This window comes from Mesoplodon mirus (genome assembly GCF_964341445.2).
Source record: "Mesoplodon mirus genome assembly, chromosome: 6".
Lineage (NCBI taxonomy): Eukaryota > Metazoa > Chordata > Mammalia > Artiodactyla > Ziphiidae > Mesoplodon > Mesoplodon mirus.
Window position 1 is genome coordinate 61404139 of NC_138982.1, and position 14666 is coordinate 61418804.

Below are 14666 nucleotides of genomic sequence, written 5' to 3' on the forward strand. Positions count from 1 at the left end.
GCCTCTGAGAAGGCATTTCAGCAGTGGAGGCCAGACTGCAGTGGTTTAAATGATCAATGATAAGATCACTGATAAGCATCAAAGAGCTGTTCTTGAGAAATTGAAGATGAAGGAGAGAAGCAAGGTCAAGACAGATCCACATATAGACACAAACATATAAACATGGAACAGAAAAAGATGTCAACAAGGTGACTTGGACACATTGGGGAGAAGAGGAAAAAATAGTAGAAAGGAAAGAGTTGTCAATAAAAGAAAGAAAATAGATGACTAATATAGAAAAATTTTAAAGGTGGGATGTGGAACATATAGAGAAGGGATTACCTTGAAAAAAGTAGAGTTATTCCCATGAGACACCTAAGAAAGAAGTAAAGATACAGAAAACAACACTGAAGCTGAGGACAGGGAGCCTGACAAAATATTATATGTTAATAATATAATGTCAATCTCATCAATAAAGTATGGGTTGAAGTTGACTGCTAAAACTACATGGCCGAGGTGAGGCTTAGGTCCACTTGAAGCAATAGGAGAAAGAGTAAACTACTACTAAATATAAGCAGGAGGGTCTGGGATGCTGGTAATTTGAGACCCTAGGAAGTCTAGAAAGGAGAGGTCAAGGGCAGAGGGACCATCACAGGTAACAGTGATTAGGAGCAAGTCTCTGGGGTTAGAATGGGTCCAAAGCCCATCCTGCCACTTCTCAGCTATGAAACTTCAGACAAGTTACTTAACCTCTTTCTCTGCCTCAGTGTCTCCATCTGAAAAATAGAGACGATAGTATTATCTACCTCAGAGGATTGTTGTTAGGATTAAAGATATCAATAAATACAAACTACTGGAAATAGTGCCTTGCCCATGGAGAGAACACCCAGCCTTCTCTACTTCACTTTATACTCAGTGTGGCTGACTTCATGAAAAAGGAAAATATTTTTGAACTAATTTACACTGAGTAAATGACAGACCACAGACCATTCTTAAATTATTTGTAAATTTAAAAGTGGACTGTTATTAGCCCCAGACGTCTCTAATTGGCTCAATTTCAGGCTTTCTCAGAAGTAAAAAACAAAACCAAAACAAAATAAAACAAATTCCAACATGGTGTGATTCTGAATTATTATACCTTTTTACCTTTCTCTACTTCTAAATTTATTCATTATTTGAAAATCTAAATCTCTGCCACTCTGACCACAAGTTTCTATATCAGCTACAGAAGGCTGAGGTTAAACAGTTCTACAGGCATGTGTTGGATGTGAGGGTCGAGTGGATAAACTGTAACATATCAGGCACATTTTGGATTTGTATGTCAACCTGTATTGGATACCTACATTAGGGAATGTATGTGCGCCATCTTAAACAGTTTAGGAGACCTTTGAGTCACAAAGTGACCATACCTTTTTAAAATTCCCCCCAAGTGTCAGAGAACGCCAAGTATCTCAAGTCCCAGGAGCTTCAGCTACTGGATCTGCCTTTATAGACTTCTGCCTGTGTGATATCTATCTGCAACACTCTCATGTTTACTACTTCCATCATGTTGTATACAATAATTATGCAAGTGTTTACAAGAGAGCATTACAAAGGATAAATTTTAATAGAGTGTATTACAGCCAGTCATTTTCCTTTGATGTCTCAAAGATGTGGAGTAGATTTTATTTCCATCTATTCAATCCTTGAGAAAACATTTGCAGAGTACCATTAACATAAGTAAACTCTTCAACACCCCTTTATCAAAATGCCATCACCAGGACTTCCCTGGTGGCGCAGTGGTTAAGAATCCACCTGCCAATGCAGGGGACACAGGTTCAATCCCTGGTCCTGGAAAATCCCACATGCCTCGGAGCAACTAAGCCCATGCGCCACAACTACTAAGCCTGCATGCCACAACTACTGAAGCCCATGTGCCTAGAGCCGGTGCTCCGCAACAAGAGAAGCCACCGCAATGAGAAGCCCGCGCACCACAATGAAGAGTAGCCCCCGCTGGCTGCAACTAAGACCCAACGCACGCAGCAACAAAGACCCAACGCAGCCAAAACTTAATTATTTTTAAAATGCCATCACCGGTTACAACTCTCCAATTCATAATATACTTGCTATGGATAGCTTTCCCTATTCCACAATTCCCAGTTTAAGCCAAGCCCATTGCTTTAAGTGTTTTAAGTGTCTACAGCCATGAGAGAGCAGGAAATTTCTTATGAAGAATCTCAGTGAGGAGAGAAAGCATATCTTCCTTGTGTGGAACGATCTTACCCACTGCAGGACAATCAGCACCCCAACCCGCCTCCATACCCAGCACCAAACGTCAACAGAACCCTATAGCTTTCACAAAAGCCCCACAGGTTCCTCAATAGCACTAGGTAGAAGGTACTAGCCACCCTCCCACTGAGAACCCCCGGCAGTGATTACAAAGAACTTCTTAGAAACACTGGCTGGGCCTGGGTGTTCTGAAAGGGATGATATTTGTTAAGAACTCCAGCACTGGAATTCGAACTACCTGGATCCAAATCTCATGAATTCTTGGAGTGTGAACATAACCTGACTGTGTCTCTTTCTTCATCATAAACGGAGATGATAATGATGCCTACCTTGTAGGGCTATTTCCAGGATAATATGAAATAATACATGTAAAGTAGTTAGAAATTTGCCTGGCATCTAACTAAGAATTCAAAAAGATTAAGTATTCATTACCTGTGATTTCCAAAGTGGAATTACATAGGAGGTACGTAGTCACTCTTTGTGAAATACTGACTTTATGAATCTGCCTAACCTTAGTTATACAAGGTTTCCTAAAAGTGATAAGACAAGGTTATCAGATCAATTATGATTAGAGTTGGAGGACCTATATGTCATACATTACATCTTTTGCTTCATTAGTAAAATTTCCTTTGAAAATGAGCTTACCTGTGGAGTAATGTACCGTAAATACAATGCATTACACGTTTAGGCTTACTGTTATTTAGCTGCACGGTCATTTCCTCTTTTCAGCTGTCACCCCAGCTCCAAAATCTGCTCAAGTACAAGATCAGCTACACAAAATTTTTACCTGTGTTAATGACCTATAAGTGCCAGTCAGTAGGATGATGTGTTCTCATTAGTGGTCCTCATCTCATTAGAAGCCTGCTCTCACTGATAATGGACCTCAGAGGTCAATAAAAATCTCAGGAAGAATTCTCTTTAATTTAATAGATGGAGAGGTGTGTGGAAGCCAAGTGCTATACATGGTTGTATTGCACATGCCTACAACGATTGCAAAGGCATCTGCAGAAACCTAGCACTAAATCCCAACATGGTTCCTGCTGAAGAAACCATTAACTCTAATACCAGGGTTTCCCACCCAGATTTCAGAAAGTACTAAGAGTCATCAGAGTGATCTCCATAACTCCCAGAAAGAGCATCTCTATTAAACACCCAAGAATTTATATTGGTTTTAATATCTAATCTCATCTCACCTGATAAATGAATGAGCTGCAGGAGCAGTGTCCTTTAAAAAAATGCAATGTCATCCTTCCAGCCTTTCAACAAAAGTATCAATACTGAAACATGAGATAAAATATCTAAGCAATATGAAAAGTGAGGTGGTATTTCTGTTGTTTTTCAGTGTCCCTCCCCCAAAGGGATTTTTCTGTTTCATGTGCATGGGTAGCTACTTAATAGGCCAGCCAGGGTCCACTTCAATAACAACACTTGTAAAAGTAAGAGCATGGCTAGCCAGCAAGCATGCTAAAAATGCAGTTGCTAAAAAGTGGAGGCTTATGCATGTACAAGCTACCCAAAGTAAGATGTGTTTCCTGAGATAAACTGGAGAGGAAACGCCTATTCAGATAAACAAGACACATCAATGTAAAATAAATCACCACCCAGAACTTTCTTGCATTTCTGCCAAAAAACGTATTTACAAACTATGTAGGCAAGTTGTTCTGCGATGCCACCGCACTGTGGCCATGTCTCAAGATTTATGGTTAGTGACATTTGCAGTAACCAGGTAGCAAATCGAATCTCACATGAGAAGAATGAAATATGGAAATGTAAAGTGAATCCAAGAATAGTATTTTTTTGACAAGAAAAAGTCAAGACCCAGAAAGGTATGGATGGCTTTGTGTACTCCTCTAAACCATTTTTCTACTACAAAGCATTCACATTTCAGAAAATCAAAGATGAAGCAAAGAAGTAGCAAAGACGTTTAAAGGTTCAAAATACCCTGGCGTCTATTCATAACCGCTCAGGAGCAGAAAGGAAAATCAGTTAAATTTGGCTTCTCTCTCAGACAGTTCGATGATGATCCCCTGATGCTACAGAATTTAATGCAAACTTCTACCGTCGGTCAAGGAGACCGGGCAATTGGTAAAGATTCACACTTCCCCTGAGCTTCTCGCTACAGTTGACACAGTGGCCAAGAACGAGTATCTCCTCCCTTCTTCACTTCTAATCTGGAAATGAAACCATGCTCCACCCTCAGAGGATGCGTTTCAGTCATCTTCCTACTCTTTAGTTCTCTCCTAACCGGGCTAGCATCTAAGTGGCTGCGCATTCAGCCCTTGACACACTCTCTTCCCCAGCTCCTCACTTCAGCGAATGAGCCGGGGTTCGCCTCTCGTCAAACCTGTGGAATAATCCACTCCTTCGGACTCGGAGATACTTCTCAAAAAAAAAAAAAAAAGTCTATATATATATATATATATATATATATATATATATATGAACTCTTTGGTCTCTAGAAAGGACATGTCAAGTAACGATTTCATTCAAAACCCTTTCAGAAAGTGGAACTTATCATTAGCCAATTACTCTTCCAAACAGGAAGTTAACACACACACACAATTTGGGGGAAAATTCTGTCAGGCTCTGAGAAAGTATGTCAGGTGGAAAGCACCCAGCCCTCCCGGGTCTTCGTCTCTGACCCGAGGACGCGCTGGGGACAGCGTTCCCGCCGCGCTCCGCCTGGGACTGCTCGCCGACCCCGCCCGGTGCCCGCCTGCCACTCCTGCCCTCCATCCGCCAGGACTGCGGCAGGTCTGGGGTGGGCGGAGGCATACGGGCCCGGCTCTCCCCCCGCGTCCCGGAGCGCGCGGGCGCCACTTACATGCCCGGACGGAGCTGAAGGGCTCTGCCTGGCGGCCAGCCGGCGGCCACCCAAGCGCACCAGAGCCACACCAGAGCCACAGTCGCTAGGTCATCTCCGCCGAGCGGAGCTGCTCCAGCCGCCACGCCGGCTGCGCGTCGCGCGCCACTCCGGCTCCGCAAGTCCGAGCCCCGCGCAGAAGTTGAGCTCGCTGGGCGGGCAGAAGTTGGTGTGCGGGGCTCGCGGGTCCAACGAGATGCGTCTCCCTGCGGAGGGCGCGAAAGCAGCTCGGCCCCACTAGGCATCACCCGCGACGCGGAGAGCGCAGGCGGAGCGCCTTGGCGAGTCCCCAAGGCGCCCGGGGCCGCCGAGATGCGCGCCCCTGCTCCGCCGGGAGCGACTGGCAACCTGCGAGCCCAGCAGCCCCGCAGCTTCCTCAGCCTCGGTGCCATGGAAACGCGCTCACCGCCCTCCGGGCCCGGCCCCTCCGGAGCGCTTAAAGAGACAGCCCCGCCGCCACCGCGGCTCGACTAGCTGCTGGGCGCCCCCCACCCCCGCGCCCTCCTCACCCCCTCCTCTCTCCCGCGCCGCCAGGAGGAGGCGCGGCGGGGGCTGGACGCTGGGGGCTGGAGGGGCAGCTAAGAAGAGATTTAGGGGGCTCTACTCAATCCTCCCGCCTAACCTGCTCCCTACCTCTTCCTACCCACCCACCCAAGACACACACCCAAACCTCGCCAAAGAGACGAAGCGGCTCTGGCTTCCCCTCACACACCAACCTGCTCAGAACCAAGCCAGCTGTACATCTGCCACAAGCAGAGACCAAAGGAAGGCTGACTTTTGATTCTTTCTTGCTCCGCTCGCTCCCAACCCGAGTCTTGGGAGTCGGTCAGAGCACAGGCCGGGGGGTGGGGGCGCAGGGGGGGGGGCGAGGTCGGTTTGAAGTAGGAACCAAACAGCAGTTGATTGAGTCAAATCTCCTGCCAAATCGACAGTTGCAGGACACATCGTCGGCTCATCCAGAAATCCTCGTTACTCCAAATGGGATCATCTCCCTTCAATTTATTTGGCCACCGTCTATCTCACCCCCTTCAGGCACCAGAGTTATGAGAAGGAGCCAACCCTTTTCCAAACCGACTCCCTCCCTTCCTTCAAACCAGCTCCTCTTCCCCCAAATTTGCTGAGGAGCAGTCAGTTGCGAGCCCCTAGAGCCCTTCCAGAAGGGAACAGCGTCTGCTCAGAACGGGAGGCTTAGGCTGCGGTGCTGGACCGCCTGCCTCGGACGCATAGCCAAGCGCCGCGCGGTCGCCAGCAGCTCCGGCCCGAAGAGATGCCTCTGCCCGGCGCCAGCTGCTGTCTGGAAGGCCACAAACCTCTGGAGTCTGATTCGTGAAAATAAAAATCTATGGTGCATTGTGCCCTCCAACAAGGACAGCCCGGCTCTGAAGCCATAATCTGTTCAGCCCTGCAGGAAACGGATCGATCTGCAGCGGGACAACTTTTTTCTCTGATTCCTAAACTTACCAAAAGTGGCTCTCCAATGACTCACTCATAGTCAGACATTTAAAGTGGTACCACCTGCTTTCCTCAATCCTAGGAGCCCTAAAAGGATCTGCCCCAAATGGTCTTTTGGGCTTCCCTTTGCCCTTCATAGCTGAATTAACCATCTGGCTCTTAGTTTCAGTCTTCTGAGCCTTTGTTCTCCCTTCCTTTCTTTCTGCTTTTTCTGCAACTAAAGAAGCAACTGGGCATTTACAGGGGAGACTGGGGAGCAAATTTTTGGGGTTTCTATGAAAAGAAAGAAAAAGATGAGGGTGCGTTAGAACCACTCCACTCCTGAATTATTTCGCATTCTGTGACTTTGCCCTCCTTGATTTGGGGAGCTGGAGTTCACACCACCCTGCAGTCTTCTCTATTTCTCCCAGACATATTTATTTTTTACTTTTTTTTAATTGAAGTTAACTTAAAGTGAAAAATCATAAATATGCAAATAGATGATATCTCTATCTTTTGACAGATATCTTAAACAAACAGAATTTTGAAGCAATTTGCACAATATAAATCATTATTTGAACCCCTTATTTTATAAAACAGGGATTCATTCTTTTTCTTCTAAATACTTGTTATACATGAACCAAACCTTCTCCAATCACAGAGCGGACTTCGGGAAAGTGCTGACATCTGTTGTAGAAATGCACTGTCACTTGGCTAACTCTTAATTAGTTCTGATAATGACATGCCCAGCATGGGTCGCTGAAACACACTGATAATTTTAACATCTATTTTTAACTCTTAGTTTTAACTTCTGAACCTCTTTGTCACCAAGTAACAAGTTGAATGCTTAATTTCACATCCTCTTCTATTTCCTCTCCCTCTTCTAGTGAGGTGCTAATGAACAGTGAAATGACCAAGGGCAGGCAGGGCACGGTGAGGGTGGAAATGAAGAAAAGGAAACTGGTAATTCACAGTAATGGTGATTCCTGAACTGTGTGTACTAACTACATAAGGTGAGACTTTTTCTTCCCTTCTGGATGTAAGTAGAGGTGAAAAGATTAACTCTTTCCATTGATTCAACTTTTAGTTTGTCTTTGGATGAAACCTAAAGACTCCGGGTTATTTCAATATAGTTTGATCTTAATTGTTTTAATGAAAATGTATAGCACACCTAAAGATGACAGTATAGCTTAACTATACCCTGGAATTTATATGATTTGCTAAGCCTTTCTTTGCTTCTGGACTAGTTTTAACTCCATAGGGCTCTATCTTCAACTAATCTCATTCTCTCCTGGAGTGTAAAAAGTTTCTAATCATTTTTTTTCTTTATATTACAGAAAGCCTTGCATAAATAACAGACCTTATTTATTACAAGGCTAAATTTTATGTAAGCCACAGCTGAAACTCAGAACTATTTTAAGAGCTAAAGAATAATGGGGAAATACAGGAATGTATGTAAATTATCTGATTGCATGGTTGTTTAATAAAGGGCATGCTTAGTTTGGGTACAGGGGAAGTGAATCAGTAAATTGAAAATCCCAAATTAGAAAAATTTCCTTTTATGTACATTAGTTTAAAACCATGTTTATTATAGATGAATATTTAAAAGCACTTCAGATGTGATGCTAAATGTGATTAGTGTATATTTCATAAAGTGAGGTTGATTTCGAATTATCCTAGCATGGATAATAATTTAACACAATGCCATGTAAGCAATTACCATTAAATGAAATATACTCTTCCAGCATAGGGATTTAAAATTTTCCATGAACTGGGAAGCCGTAATTTGAACTCAGCTCTCCTTTTGCAGTCTGTTCATACAATTTAAAAACAATTGGTAATTTGGTTTTACTGGCTGGTTATGCTATTCTCTTAAAAAAGAGTGCATTATGAAACCTGTTAGTTACAGACTTACACAGTAAAAAAGCAATGCAGTTTGGTGGTTTGGGGATGCTATGAACGCACAAAATGAAGCCAGATACAGACAAAACCATTCATTCAGCGTTTATTGCCCAACATGAAAGAAATTTTAAAATTTAACAAAGCAAGGGAATGAGCCACATACACAAAGAATCAACTTTTTTTTTTTTTTTTTTTTTTTTTTTCTTTTTGCGGTATGCGGGCCTCTCACTGCTGCGGCCTCTCCCGTTGCGGAGCACAGGCTCCGGATGCGCAGGCCCAGCGGCCATGGCTCACGGGCCCAGCCGCTCCGCGGCATATGGGATCCTCCCAGACCGGGGCACGAACCCGTATCCCCTGCATCGGCAGGCGGACTCTCAACCACTGCGCCACCAGGGAGGCCCAAGGATCAACTTTTTAAATTAAGAGAGAGAGAAGTTTTGTGTTGATGGCATCCGTTGCTCAGACATAAATTTCATGGAGAAAAAAACAGACACATCATGAATTGGGTTTTATTTTTGTGAATGGTATTTTACACTGCCAACCTGAACAGGTTTTTAAAAATGGGTTTGATATAGCAGACAAATGTTCTCTCTGAGAAGAGCCCAAAGGATTTGGGGGGACCTCTGGTGGGAATGCCACATGCTACCCCACTCTCTTCAGACCTGCATCAAAGGAGTGATAAATCTAACTAGCTTCTCCCTTGTAAGGAGGAGCTGGGGTAAGCCAATTTCACGCTTTATGTATGCTCGTTGTAAAAAGGAATGCTTACCTAAAAAGAAATAGATTCTGACCAGATGTTCCAAAATCTTCCTCAGCTGCTGCTTGAAGCTTTACAGTCCCCGCATACTTTATCTTCTCGTCTATCTTCTTCTAATTGAGAAATTGTTGATCCATGCAGTTCGACAGGCAGACTGCTGCAAAAACCTTCCTGCCAAAGCTTTTCAGCCCTGCTCTCCTGCACACAAAAACTTCCAGTGTCTGTATGGGGACAGGAAAAGAGAACAGGCCACTTCATCTGGCAGGTGTTGTGGGTGGAAAGAGGAGGAGGTCAGAAAGCAATTCTTCAAAGGACAGATTCTGTCACCTGAAAGTGTAATAAATTGCCATTATAGAAATGCCTACAAGCACTAATGAGCCATGTACATTGAAATCTTGATGTCAGGCAAAATAGAATGAAATTCACCCAGGAACCAACTGGGATTGTCACACCAAGATGTGAATAATCATTCTTGCTTTGGTTTCATCTGCCACTAAATTTTGTCCCTACAAACCAATAGCTCTCTTTTTAAGGAAAATGATAAATTTAGCATAAAACTCCTATGATATCTGTCTAGTGATTAATACATAATTTCTCAGTACTGTGCTACTCATTGGCCGTAAAGACTTGACCAATCAGATGTGAGTTATAATAGAATTACCAACTCCAGAATTATGTATATTTATTAGAACATAATTAGAAGATCAGCCCAGATAAACATTTGACTTGTACTTTTTTGGAAACTGTACTTTACACAGCTAATTTCGTGTGTGTGTGTGTTAAAAAAAAAATGTAACATTAAATTTACTGTCTTAACCATTTTTAAATATACAGTTCAACAGTGTTAAGTATATTCACGTTGTTGTGCAATAGATTTCTAGAACTTTTTCACCTTGCAAAACTTAAACTCTATTCCCATTAAACAGGAATTCCCCCTTCCCCTCTCTGCTCAGCCCTTGGCAAACAACTTTCTACTTTGTTTCTATGATTTTGACTGCTTTAGACACTTCATGAGTAGAATCATACGTATTTGTTCTTTTATGACTGGCTTATTTCACTTAGCATAATATCCTCAGGATTCATCCATGTTGTTACATGTGACAGATTTCCTTCTTTTTTAAGGTTGCATAATATTCCATTGTATGTATATGCCACATTTTGTTTATCCATTCATCTGTTGATGGACATTTGGGTTACTTCCACCTCTTGGCTATTGTGAATAATGTTGCAATGAATGTGGGTGTGCAAATAGCTCTGCAAGATACTGCTTTAAATTCTTTCGGATATATACTCAGAAGTGGGATTGCTGGATCATATGGCAATTCTATTTTTGATTTTTGGGGAAACCTCTATACTGTTATCCATAACAGTTGCACCTTTTTATACTTCTACCAACAGCGCACAAGCGTTCCAATTTCTCTACATCCTCGCCAACACTTGTTATCTTCTATTCTTTTGATAGTCACCATCCTAATGGGTGTGAGATGATATCTCATTGTACTTTTTATTGCATTTCTCTTACAATTTGGGATGCTGAGCATTTTTTCATGTGTTTGTTGGCCATTTGTATATCTTCTTTAAAGAACTGTCTGTTAAATCCTTTGCCCATTTTTTATCAAGTAATTTGTTTTTGTTGTTGAATTGTAGAAGTTCCTTATATATTTTAGATATTAACCCCTTATCAGATATATGACTTGCAAAGATTTCCTCCCATTCCTTAGGTTGCCTTTCATTCTGTTGATTGTTTCCTATGACACACAGAAATTCTTAAGCCTGATGTAGTCCCCTTTGTCTATTTTTATTTTTGTTGCCTGTGCTTTTGGCATCATGCCCAAGAAATCACTGCCAAACGCAATGTCTTAAAGTTTTTCCCCTTTGTTTTCTTCTAGGACTTTTATAGTTTTAGATCTTATGTTTAGGTCTTTAATCGATTCTGAGTGAATTTTTGTATATGATGTGAGATAAGGGTTTAACTTCAGTCTCTTGCATGTGGATATTCAGTTTTCCTAGCACCATTTGGTGAAGAGACTACCCTTTCCCCATTGTGTAGTTATGGCATCCTTGTCAAAATTGTTTGGCCATATATGCAAGGGTTTATATCTGGGTTTTCTATTCTATTCCATTGGTCTATATATCTGTCTTTTTGCCAGAACCATACCAGCTTCATTACTGTTGGTTTGTAGTATATTTTGAAGTCAGGAAATGTGAGGACTCCAACTTTGTTCTTTTTCAAGATTGCTTTGACTATCTGGGGTGACTTAAAGCTAATTTTTGTATGTAAAGAGCTTCTTTACTATTATTTGCATAAAGCCCACTTTTCCTAACATTTTTTTTCTCTGTCAAAGAAGAAAAAGTGAATACAAAAATCCCTTCCCTGGAAGATTTTATTGTGAATTCCAATTTTTAATGTCTGAATGCCTTGGGTAACTGATCAAATCCTAACAGCCACTATCAATGACTCTACAACTAACCATGCTAATGTTGAATAGATCTAATCCTAAAGAACACACAGATGGAGCAACACAGCCTGATACGTGCTTCATAGTGGGTCCAGTTATTTAGGCCCTGGCTGCAATAAGCTACTCATACTGTGCCATTAGCTCACCTTTTATAAACTAAGCATTCACATCCAGGAAAGATTAAAATCAATCATTGATAGTATAGAATTTTCCATTCCTCTCCAACTCAGTATAGGTAAACCAGAGGAGGGTTTCACAAGAGTGAATCACTGAGCATAGTAGTGACGAATGAACCTCAGTGTAAATAAGGAAAAAATATCCACCTAAGGAAAAATTATCAAACCTAATATGGTCTTGAGCCTATCCATTTAAACCCCACGTAAGAAGACAGGAAACATTGTCGGCTATTCTCTGGAAGGATAAGCCCAAGTTAGAGCTGAGGCTCTAAATCACCAACCCAAAGCTAGTGTATTTGAAAGTTCATTATCCTCCACTTTCATAGAAACATAGTACACACTTGCTCCTGGAATATTTTCTGTAGTTTTGACTGTGTGTTTTCTGAAGCATATGAGACAGACAGCTTCAGCTATGGCACTATGGTATACAAAGTGCAGTCAGCACACTATCAAGAAAGTGAAAAGACAACCCACAGAATGGGACAAAATATTTGCAAATCACATATCTGATAAGGAACTGGTAGCCAGTATATATAAATAATGCTTACCACGCAACAATAAAAATGGGGAAATGATTTGAATAGACATTTCTCAAAGAAGATACATAAATATCCAATAAACACATTGAAAAGATGCTCAATATCATTAGCCACTAAGGAAATGCAATTCAAAACCACAATGAGGTACAGCTTCACTCCTACTAGGATGGTTATAATCAAAGAGACAGTAACAAGTATTGACAATGATGTGGAGAAATTTAAACCCTCACACATTGCTGGTGGGAATGTAAAATCGTGAAGCCACTTTGGAAATAGTTTGGTAGTTCCTCCAAACATTAAACACAGAGTTATGATATGACCCAGCAATTCCACTGTACGAGGATGAAAAACATATATCCACACAAAAACTTGTACAAGGATATTTGTAACGGTGTTACTTATAAAAGCCAAAAAATGGAAAGAACCTAAATGTCCATTAGTTGATGAACAGATAAACAATATGTGGCATATCCATATATCATAATATTATTCAGTCATAAAAAGGAATGGAGTATTGATATATTCTACAATATGGATGAACCTTGAAAACCTTATGATAAGTGAAAGAAGCCAGATACAAAAGGCCACATACTTATTTATGATTCCGTTTATATGAAAAGTACAGAATAGAAAAATCCATAGAAACAGAATGTAAATTAGTGGTTACCAGGAGCTGGGAGACAGTGGGAAATGGAGAGTGTTCATGGGTACAGGGTTTCTTTCTGGAGTAATGAAAACACTCTGAAATTAGGTAGTGGTGATGGTTGTATAACTTTGTGAAAATATGAAAAAGCACTGAGTTGTACACTTATTCAAAGGGTAAATTTTATGATAGGTGAATTATATATTTTTTTAAGTGCTGTTTGCTGACCACTGCCAAACTGCAACATGTTTCATACTCATCCCTGACGAGATGAGAAGCTTTTGCCAGAATGAAAGTAGACTGAATCACTAAGTGCACTATTTAGTTCAGCTGATATTTTTTAATGGCAAGACTTTCCCAGTGAAGTAAGCAGTCCATTGATTTCCTTCTGAGGTAAGCTCCTTATCATCCTTGGGACCAGGTAATGAAGAGTTCACAGATCAGCTACTTTGAGTAAAGCTGCTGTAATCTGCATGCCTGACTTCAAGAATGTGCCTGCCAACGGTTACATGATACACTGAGGAATGAATGAAGATATTCACAACTTCTGAGAGAAACCGTTCCAAACCTGTGTCCTATGTATCAACTGCACGTGGTAACAAAACTTCTGTTCATCATACCTCTGTATGTGAGGCAATGAGTCCCATAAAAGAATTGAAGAAGGAGGAGCAGGGGAAAGAGTGGAGGTTGGAAACTGGAGGGAGAAGGGAGGGTGGAGGAGGAGGAAGAAGAATGTAAATAAATAATAAGGCAGGGCTTCCCTGGTGGTGCAGTGGTTGAGAGTCCGCCTGCCGATGCAGGGGACACGGGTTCGTGCCCCGGTCCGGGAAGATCCCACATGCCGTGGAGCGCCTGGGCCCATGAGCCATGGCCACTGAGCCTGCACGTCCGGAGCCTGTGCTCCATAACGGGAGAGGCCACAACAGTGAAAGGCCTGCGTACCTCACAAAAAAAAAAAAGGCAGGTGCTACATGCACGACGAGTTTACTTTCTTCTATGGAAGTCAGACATGTGACTTGTCCTATGTGATTAGTATAAGAAGTAGCAATAAAATATAGAGGAGAAAGGGGTTAGTTTGGGGGAGGATATGCTTTCTAGATGGTCTGCAAAGCCTTCCAGAGGATGTATATGGGGTAGGTGATAAAGGATGATTAGGAGCTCAGCAGGCACATACTTCTGAATACAAAAGACTAGAACCAGAGTAAATTAAACCGAAAGTCCATACATATAAATTGGTGTTTGTCAAAGTGTGGCTTCCAAGCCAGCAGCATCAGCATTGCTTGGGATCTTGCTGGAAATAGTTCTCAGGCCCATCCCCGAACTACTGAATCAGCCAGTCTGGAGGTGAGCAATAGCAATTCGTTTTAACAAGCGCTTCAAATGATTCTGATGTGCACTAAAGCTTGAAAACCACTGTTTTAGATAAACATAGCAACTAGTTTAAAAAATAGATGCTGTGTCCTGAAACAAAAATAGTGTTTCAGTTTAATACAGCAAATTGATCATAATATTTTATATCTGTTCCCTCCCCAAATTTTACTAAATGAAGGGTAAAGAAATGTTTTTAGATACTATCCTCCAATATGAACGAGAGAGGAGACAACTAGTCAACTATTTCAAGAAGAGTTTGGAAGATAGAAGCCTGATGC